The following is a 9,314-nucleotide window of genomic DNA, read 5'->3' as shown; positions in this document are numbered from 1 at the left end:
TGTGGTCTTGGTCTGGACCTCCCAAAGTCAATGACCAGCTCCTTCGTCTTGATGTTCAACTTGCTCGCTAGCTAGCTTAGCTCTGTTCCACAACACACGTAACATTATCTTACCTGATGTGTTTTATCCAGTGATGTGTTTTCAGCAGATAAGCAAAATAACAAGCAAGATCCACTGCTCATTTGAGTAACGTTACGTCCCCTGTACGATACAAACAGACATCGTAGCTTTAGCGAGTCATCATCCATGCATCTTCAAAGTGTGTAGTCTTTCTAATTATGTATTTTCAAGAGTTTAACAATAAACTGAAACTTTCTTGACTTGCAAAATTATCTATTAAACTGATTAACATCACATGTGTAATTCATGGCTTCTTTCCCCATTCACTGCCGTTCATAACTTTTCTGAGTTACAGTAAGGTCCCATGGCGGAACCACCAGAAGGGGAGGAACTTCACCTCTCTATTAAAGCTCCAATAGAGCTGAATGGAACTGCAGACGGGTGATAATTCTCTGTAGGTTTGTCAAAAGAGAAACCATTTTACATACAAGTAGCCATGTTATCCATTGCTACAAAGATATATTAATTACAGCAGCTTTAAATATAGCGTTAGCTTCATTCAAGCTGAACTGATCACTGTAACATTCGAAACACACACTGTTATATGTGGCAGTTGGTGGAAATTCAAACAATTTCCACAGAAACAGACAAGACTTATGGTTTGTCAAAGACACTGAGTTTTTTACTGGCAGCCTGTCTCATATATTCTCATTGTTTCTCCTGCCTGTTTGCCAGACAGCCAATGCACATGAGCCAATGGGGTGTGTGTGTGTGTGTGTGTGTGTGTGTGTGTGTGTGTGTGTGTGTGTGTGTGTGTGTGGGGGTGTGTGTGTGTGTGTGTGTGTGTGTGTGTTGTGTGTGTGTGTGTGTGTGTGTGTGTGTGTGTGTGTGTGTGTGTGTGTGTGTGTGTGTGTGTGTGTGTGTGTGTGTGTGTGTGTGTGTGTGTGTGTGTGTGTGTGTGTGTGTTTCACAGAGAAGATGGTTGTCATTTTAAGAGGCAAAATGATGATAGGAGTTGTGTTTGGGTGTGCGCCTATGAGCATGCGTGTGCGTGCGTGCATGCATGCATGCGTGGGTGTTGTGTTAACAATGTACCATCATGTCTCTTGTGTCAAAGCCCAGCTAAATCAAGTCAGCCGTGCTGAGTGTGTGTGTGTGTGTGGGGGGGGGGGGGGGGCGGGGCTGGTGCCAGGCCAGATCAATATGAACTAATCAATGGGAGAAGACAGCTAGGAGGACCTTGGGGACAGCAGATACACACCCGGTGTACACACACACACAGACCCTCTTTGTATTCCATCCTCACTTTCTCACTTTATCTTTGCTCACTCCACCTCATGTCTCTTTCTCCATGACTCTTTTTTTTCCTCTATTCCTCTGTTTTTTTCTCAGTCTTCCTCACACAAACACATTAATTATCTCACTCTTTTTTTCTTTCACCCTCTTAAGGCTACAATCAGATATGTCACTGCCTGATTTTCTTGCTCTTTCTTTGTACTTCTTTTGCGTCACCCCTCTGTATCCTAACTTGGGTATATTTTCTCTGTTGTCCATTGTAAAGGCTGGTTGCGTGAGGGACTGTCCAATATTAGAGACGCTGCGTTGAAGCAGCTAACACACCTGGTACTGCAGGTTTTTTTTTTCCATCTGTTGAAGCTGTAGTGGAAAGAGGTCTGTGCCACTCCGTGGGAAAAAAAAAAAGTTCAGCTACTGGCACACATCCGAGTGCAGCCTCTAGCACATGTGCTGCATTTAATGTACGCTGCATAATGTATGCTGCACGCTCAAAATGCTTGCATGGAAACAGGAACGTCTGGAACAACAATTTTATATTAAAAACCAATACCGATCTAAAGCAAATAAAATTGAATTGAGCATCTTGAATATAGTTTCAAATTTAACTTGAATTAGCTATCTGAGGCTGCAAACCATTAAAAATGATATGAAATAAAATCTGATTTTGAAAATTGCTCAATTTGGGATTACCTTCTGGAAAAGTGGAAATCAAACTATACACAAATTAAGGTTTTCAAAGTAAAATATTTCAATACATTTTAAATTCCAACATAATATATGTATTGTGATTTAATTACACAATAAGGTATTCAGTTTCTTATAATATTCAAAACTGTACAGCACATCGCTTTACTACATGTCCCTCTTTTTGCAAAACTTGAAACATCCAGCAGTAAAATGGAATTGATGCAAACTGTACGAATATTTAACAACATGAGGCTGTCTCCTCAATCCTGTGCTATAGACGTCTTACAGATCTTCACCCTTATAAGCCAATTAAAAAAATTGACTTTATTTTTACACAAGTGTAAATCTAGCTTTTGCCAAATCCTGAATTGGGAGCCTAGTTATCAGCAGGCACGCCGCAGCTCTGGTGGACACTCTGGGTCTGAGACACTTTCAGTTCAATTCACTCAACATGCAAATTGAAACTGTAATTCATTTACTGGCAGATAACAGCGCTACTCTGTCTCAATAATGCCTTCATAGATTGAATATTTAATAACCTTTTGATGGGGATTTGCTTATGGTTTAAGTGTCCACTTCCTGGGTTAATTGGATTGAACCGAAAGTGACCTGACTCTCAGCTCTATCAAATTCAGTGCAGGTGCGGACAAGTTAGGACCTTCCTTTTATTCAGTGGTATAAGTCAGTTTATTCATACATTTGGTATACAGTTCTCATTACAAATACAAATATAAGATGATACTGCGACTATTGTGTTGTGAACATATTGTGTCTAAGCTTTAAGCCTTTGGCTTGGCTGTTTCCATGGCAGCAGTTGACTGACATTTGAGAGCTGGTGTTGGGACTGAAGCATGTCTTAGCCCTTCAGCCTATAGCCTGCAAACTATGATACAAGACATGTTCTACCCTTTCTCAACAAGCACACATGGCGTTGGTTATGTACCTCATTGGATTTAACATTTGTCTTTTTACTACAATAAACATTTAGGAGGACCCATCATGCTGTTAAGTATGTAGAAAGTAGAAGCTAGCAAGCTAAGCTGATTAGCTAGCATTAATTGTCTCTCTTTCATGGGTCTGCTTGTGGTGAAGGCAAATGACCAGACTGTTACAACTCACACAGAGTAACCAACTTGGGTAAGAGCCAGGCTAGCTGTTATCCCCTTCTTCAGTCTTTATGCTAAGCTAAGCTAATGGTCTCCTGGCTGTAGCTTCATATTTTGCACTAAGTGGTATCAGTCTTCTATTGTAGCTCTCGTCAAGAAAACAAATCAGTTGTAAATGTCAAGCTATTCCTGCTTTGTTTTGCCAGTGGCCCACAACTTTTTTTCAAGTGATTGATGCTGTGTCATCATTCAATGAAAAATTTCCTTTCAATGTGAAGTTTGGTTTTTGGGTGAAGCTAGTCTGAGTCAGGAATCCAACTTCGGCATCTATCTCTGCCACCTGCTAATTTTTTTTCTTTGCAATGTTTCTCTACAAACACTCCTAACGTCTACCCAAAAAAAGACCCTGAAAAATATCCTCCTTGTTAACGTGGTGAAATCTTTCTGTTCCTATGCACGGCGTTTCCTGTCAAACATGCGATAAAACCCCACTCGACTCTTGCTGCAGTTTTCTGTCACCCTTTCTGCCCATTTTCCCTGTTTGAGAAAAAAGGATGACACATTTTAAACAGAGTAAAAGAAAAAGAAAAACTTTCTCTTTATTGATGCTTGAATGACAAGCTGAACTGACAGGAAGATGCAGAGAATCGACAGAGAGGCACAGACACCACTGAGTGCCTATGTACATGCATTATGCACATAGACATTCAATCACACCTGCACAGACAGGAAGACAAGCACACACAAGCGCACGACACCTCCCACACTACCAAAACACTGTCTCACCTGACAAATTAGAATGGGTGCGAGCCTGCTGGTTTTTGACATTGCAGGTATCTGTCACATTTCTGTCAAGAGCTTCACGTGGTTCCACATCGAGACAAAGAAACCAACATAATATACAACATAAGAGACAAAGAAACCAGCAATATATATAAAAGAACCCACCTCATCTCCTCTCTCTCTCTCTCTCTCGCTCCACCTGTCCATCTTCTCCTGTCTTTCTCTGCTGGATACTGTCAAATGAAGCAGGAATAAGGAGCAGAAGATCATCTCATGCTGCATTATTCCCAGTCTCCCACTGTAATTGCTGGGGCTTTTTAAAAAGATTCAGCAACAACGTCTATGGTTTGATTGTGAATGAAGTAGGGTCTTATGGTTTCAAATTAGTGTGTTGTTCTCTTAACCAGTCTGCTGGATCCAGCATTGATCTGGGATTTATTGCACAGAACGGCTAATGCTATGTTGTGATATGTAACAACAATTATGATTTGAGCTACCTGCACAAATACTGAAGAAAAAGGATCCCTATAATTCAGGGTACAATATCTGTATTAGGATACATAGCTGTGATGCTAGTATGGGACATAGATGATGAATTAGTATCAGCATTTGTTGCCTAATGAGCAAAAGGCCTACACCAGTAAATGACCTGATAAAATAATAAGCAGTTCACCCAGAGGAGCTAACGAGTGATGGGTTCTCTCGTTTAGAGGCTAGAAAATACACCAATTAGTGTTGAAACAATTATATTTTGATTAGTGATGAATCAGTCATTTACTATGTAAAAATGTTTAACATTTACTGGTTCCAGCTTCTCAAATGTAGGAATTTGCAGTTTTTTTCTGTTTCAGACCACTGTAAAATTGAATATCTTTGGATTTTGACTGTTGGTTCCCTCAAAACAAACAATTGTATACATCACTTTGGGTTCAGGTAACCTGCCGTGGTGTTTAAGCCATGCTAGAGATGGTCGGTCCACCAATTTGACCCAGACTGAAATATATCAATGAATGTTATAATAAATAACAGCTATTAGATGGATTGCTGTGAAATTTGATACAGCCATTCATGGTCAACTTTGGTGACTTTTCATAGCGCCATCATCAGGTCAAAATACTTTGGTTTATGACCAAATATCTGCAAAACTAAGGCCATTCTCATTAGCCTCAGCTGTTCTTTAAATTAAGTATTTAGCAAATGTTAGTATGCTAACACGGTAATCTAAAATGATTATCATAAACAATTACCAGCTAAACACTAACATGTTAGCATTGTCGTTATGAGCATGTTAGCATGACGTTAGCATTTAGTTCAAAGCACCACTGTGTACTGTGCTAAGTACAGCCTCAAAGCACTGCCTCTTAGCTGTAGCCACTTCATCTTGTCACTCTATTTTCTAATATTTAATAGGCGAAAGTATTAATAAAGTAATCAAAAAACCAAAGCAAGCATCAGATTAATCAATAGTGTTAAAATAATATGTTGGTGATAGTCGCAGAGACTGCTGAGGGAGGAGAATCATATTGCATATACTGCAATTTAATCACAGCACCATCTTTGGCAAGGCTTGTTCTTGTTGAGAAAGAACTAATCACCCTGAGAAAAATCATCAATAATTAATCACTTAGGGTTTGGATGATGTCATTGTTCCTCATTTGCTTGCTTCAACTTTCTAAAATGGAAAGAATTATTTCTGACCTTCGCCTAAATTCTTACCTTCGTAGAAAAGCAGATCATTAGTTTCTGAGGAATGTGCCGCAGAGGTGTGTGCGTGCCTGGTGTCCAACGAAAAATAATTAGCTGGTCTGTTGGGCAGTGAAGTCTGAGAGTCAGAAGCATGTTTTTTGCATAAACTTTTAATGTGTGTGTGTGTGTGTGTGTCTGTGTGTGTGTGTGTGTGCGCGTGTGTGTATCCTATGTGTGTTGTTGTGCCAACTAATATTGAATTTAGTCAGATTTCTGTTACTTTGATTTTTGTGGTGTGTGTGTGTGTGGGTGTGTGTGGTGTGTGTATGTGTGTGTGTGTGTGTGTGTGTGTGTGTGTGTGTGTGTGTGTGTGTGTGTGTGTGTGTGTGTGTGTGTGTGTGTGTGTGTGTGTGTGCGCACCCACCCAGTAGGTATTTTACCATGGCTAGTCGACTCTTAGCAGCCGACAGTTAAACAGTGACTCACAGATTCCTCTCTCTCTCTCTCTCTCTTTCTCTCTCCTCATTTGTTTCTCCCTTGATTCTTTTTCCTTTCTCTTCTTTTTTACCACTTTCCCTGGTTTCCTTAATTTATTTCTCTGCCTTACCACCCCCTCTTTTTCTCTCCAGGTTGGGTGCTGACCATAGCAGACTTCGGGACAGAAGTGTTTTTCTTCTGCTTCTCCCCCCTCTTTTCTCAGACTGCCAGCTGTAAACCCAGTAAGTCCCAACATGGTTGTAACTTGTACTCCAATAGAACATTTACATCGCCCTATGTTTTGATGTGGCTTACTATCCCAAATGGCTCACCAATTTTTGTCTTATTGTATACAGCAAAAAATATATAGTTTAAAAAAAACAAAACTGAACTATCCCTTTGACTGTCCAGCTTTGAATGGTTGAGAAAAGCCAAATAATGGTAATGGGGATTTAAATTCCCCTGCTATACATAATCATGAAATACTGTATGAACACTTGCACAGGGAAGGTTGTTTAAAGATTAGAGACGCAAAAAAAAGCCCACAAATGTTTTGCTGGAGCTGAGATATAAAAAAAAAGTTTCCACACACCACAAACCCACACACCACAAACACACACACACACACACACACACACACACACACACACCTGGGACTTCAAAGAACCATCTACTGTACCTCAGCAACACTTCAACACCAGGTGCCACAGAGAGGAGGAAGGAGGGGTGGGGAAGGGTAAAAATGGAAATAGTGAGACGGGGATGAAAGGAAAGAGAAGAGAGATAGGAAAGGAGAGGAGACCATGGGCATGAAAAAAAAAGTTCAGTAATTTACTCATAATGTGAACTGAAAATTTTCAGACCTCATTCTTTGGACATTGTTTGGGGTTGCCTTTTCTTACGCCTTTTTACCTTCTGGAAATACTCCACTTGGTTTAGGCGAGGGGTGGCATCAGGCTAGAGTGTGCAGGAGACATGAAGTAGATTATACTGTCGTAATATGGTCATAAAAAACAATTGTCTTGCCGTTCCTTGAATTTGTCTGACGATTTTGGCGTCCATCCTTAGGATGTTTGTATTTTTCCAGTTTCATGCCAGCTGCATGATAGAACAACAACACACCCACTCAGGACAGTGACCTGCTCTGTTCACACACATGGGCTCAATCTGATACACAGACTTTGTAGGGAGCTTGTGGGAAAAAGTCTGTTTATTTGTCCAACTGACCATTTGGACATTTGTGTTCTAACATACAGCTCCTCTGGGTAACATCTAGATAAGTTCAGTGTTGCAGTGCCTCTGTGAAAGGGATTTTAGAGGTAGAAAAAAGGGGTGAAGAAGAATAAGTATTGTCCAGAAAGAAAGAGGGACAATTAGAGTGTGAAGTAGGCAGGTGAGATGACAAGACAGAAAGGAAAAGCTTTAAAATTATGAAGAAATAAGTTGAAAAGGAAAGAGAGAGGGATGAAAGCTGATCAACAGACAGGCAGAGACCTAAAACAGGCCAGAAAGACAGACAGACAGAAAGACAGACAGACAGACCAAGCAGCAGACGAGGAGTTGCAGCCAAAGACAGAGAGATGTGGGGGAGGGCACTAACACTCTGCTGCTAATACCCCTGTTGCTTTGTTGTGAAGAATCCCAGTTCCTCTTTTATGTGAATGATTCCTTTAATGATAGCAGTAAAACACACACGCACGCACGCACGCATGCCACACACAACCCACACACACACACACACACACACACACACACACACACACACACACACATACACTGCTGTTCCTGCTTGACAGGAAATGTGGTTCAGAGCACAATGTGACGAGTCACAGTTCAACTTTTACAACGCACACTCACTCGCACACCAAAGTTCGAATGCAAAAGCAGCATTTATAGCATGAAAAGCTTTTGTTGCATGTTAGTGACCTACATGGGGCAGAAATGTGGGTCTTTGTCTAATTTGGGTGCCTGTAAACTTTTGAATTAATGTGTTTGAAGGCTGTCAATCATGCAAACAGGCAGGATACGTGGGTATGAAGAGCGAATCGCTCTGAGAGCGAGATATATTCTTAACATAAAGCCATTTGGTGAGCGCTTCGATGCCAGCTGCCTAACTGGGCCGTTTGTGCACACGTTTTTGCATGGCTGCTACAGTGAAACCTTTGAGTTACACAGGAAGAAGGAACCCACTGAACCTGGCAGTGTAAGTGCCTTGCTCAATCTGTTGGGGAATTCATCCACACAGCTTTCAGTCTCATCCCCAAGTTATTGATTTATCTTCATGATCACTGTGGACAAAGCATGTCAGAACATTCTGTTAATTTGTTAGTCAGTAATTTTACACATTTGATCATCTCAACAATCAACTTTAAACACACCATAGCTGTAACATAATCCCCTGGATAGGCCAAGTCTTAAAGGAATAGTTTGACATTTTGAAAATTCTGCTTAATGTCTTGCTAAGAGTTAGACAAGAAGATTGATACCGCTCATGTACGTGAAATTGGTATCAATCTTCTCATCTAACTCGTGTCAAGAATGCAAACAAGCTAATTGTCCCAAATTGCTGAACAGTTTCTTTATTCAAAACTGTTGAACTGTTACAAAAAAGGGAAGCAGAACTGTGTTAAAAAGGAACAAGTATGGAAGTGTAAAATTACAAAATGCTCTGTGCTAGCATGCTCAAATTGGCTTTTATTAAAACACAAATTAGCATTGGGTAATTTGCAGTAATATTTTCCAGCAAATGATTTTTTCTGAAATGGAAATATGGCTAGCACCTGTGTTCAGTACGTAATCCAGTTATTTTCATACAATGCAAAGTTAACTTGCACTGTATATAGTAGTAATACAGTGGGGTTCGAAAGTTTGGGCACCCCAGGTAAACATTTGTATTAATGTGCATAACGAAGCCAAGAAAAGATGGAAAAATCTCCAAAAGACTGAGACCTGACAGTGACATGGATTGTTCTCAATCATCGTCTGGAAAGACCAGGTGATGTCAATCTTAAGGTTTTAAATGCCCAGACTCATCTGACCTTGCCCCAACAATCAGCACCATGGGTTCTTCTAAGCAGTTGTCTAGAAAACTGAAACTGAAAATAGCTGACGCTCACAAAGCAGGAGAAGGCTATAAGAATATAGCAAAACGTTTTCAGATGCCAATATCATCTGTTCGGAATGTTATTAAGAAATGGCAGTCATCAGGAACAGTGGAAG

The 9,314-nt window shown here is 40.4% G+C and overlaps 1 protein-coding gene across 2 annotated transcripts in view; it reads left to right on the top strand.

Moving 5' to 3' along the window:
* The window catches only part of wnt5b (wingless-type MMTV integration site family, member 5b), a 76,571-nt gene that overhangs the window by 31,996 nt on the left and 35,261 nt on the right, over positions 1 to 9,314 (top strand). The window contains exon 2 of one of the 2 annotated variants that reach the window (XM_032504813.1): positions 6,248 to 6,337. The exons of the other annotated variant lie outside the window; for it this stretch is intronic. The gene's annotated coding sequence lies outside the window, so the exon portion shown is untranslated. The remainder of the gene's footprint in view (positions 1 to 6,247; positions 6,338 to 9,314) is intronic. 2 annotated transcript variants of the gene reach the window in all.

Source organism: Etheostoma spectabile, chromosome 23 (assembly GCF_008692095.1).
Source record: "Etheostoma spectabile isolate EspeVRDwgs_2016 chromosome 23, UIUC_Espe_1.0, whole genome shotgun sequence".
NCBI lineage: Eukaryota > Metazoa > Chordata > Actinopteri > Perciformes > Percidae > Etheostoma > Etheostoma spectabile.
The sequence above is the reverse complement of the archived record's forward strand: the minus strand, read 5'-3'. Positions and strand labels throughout refer to the sequence as shown.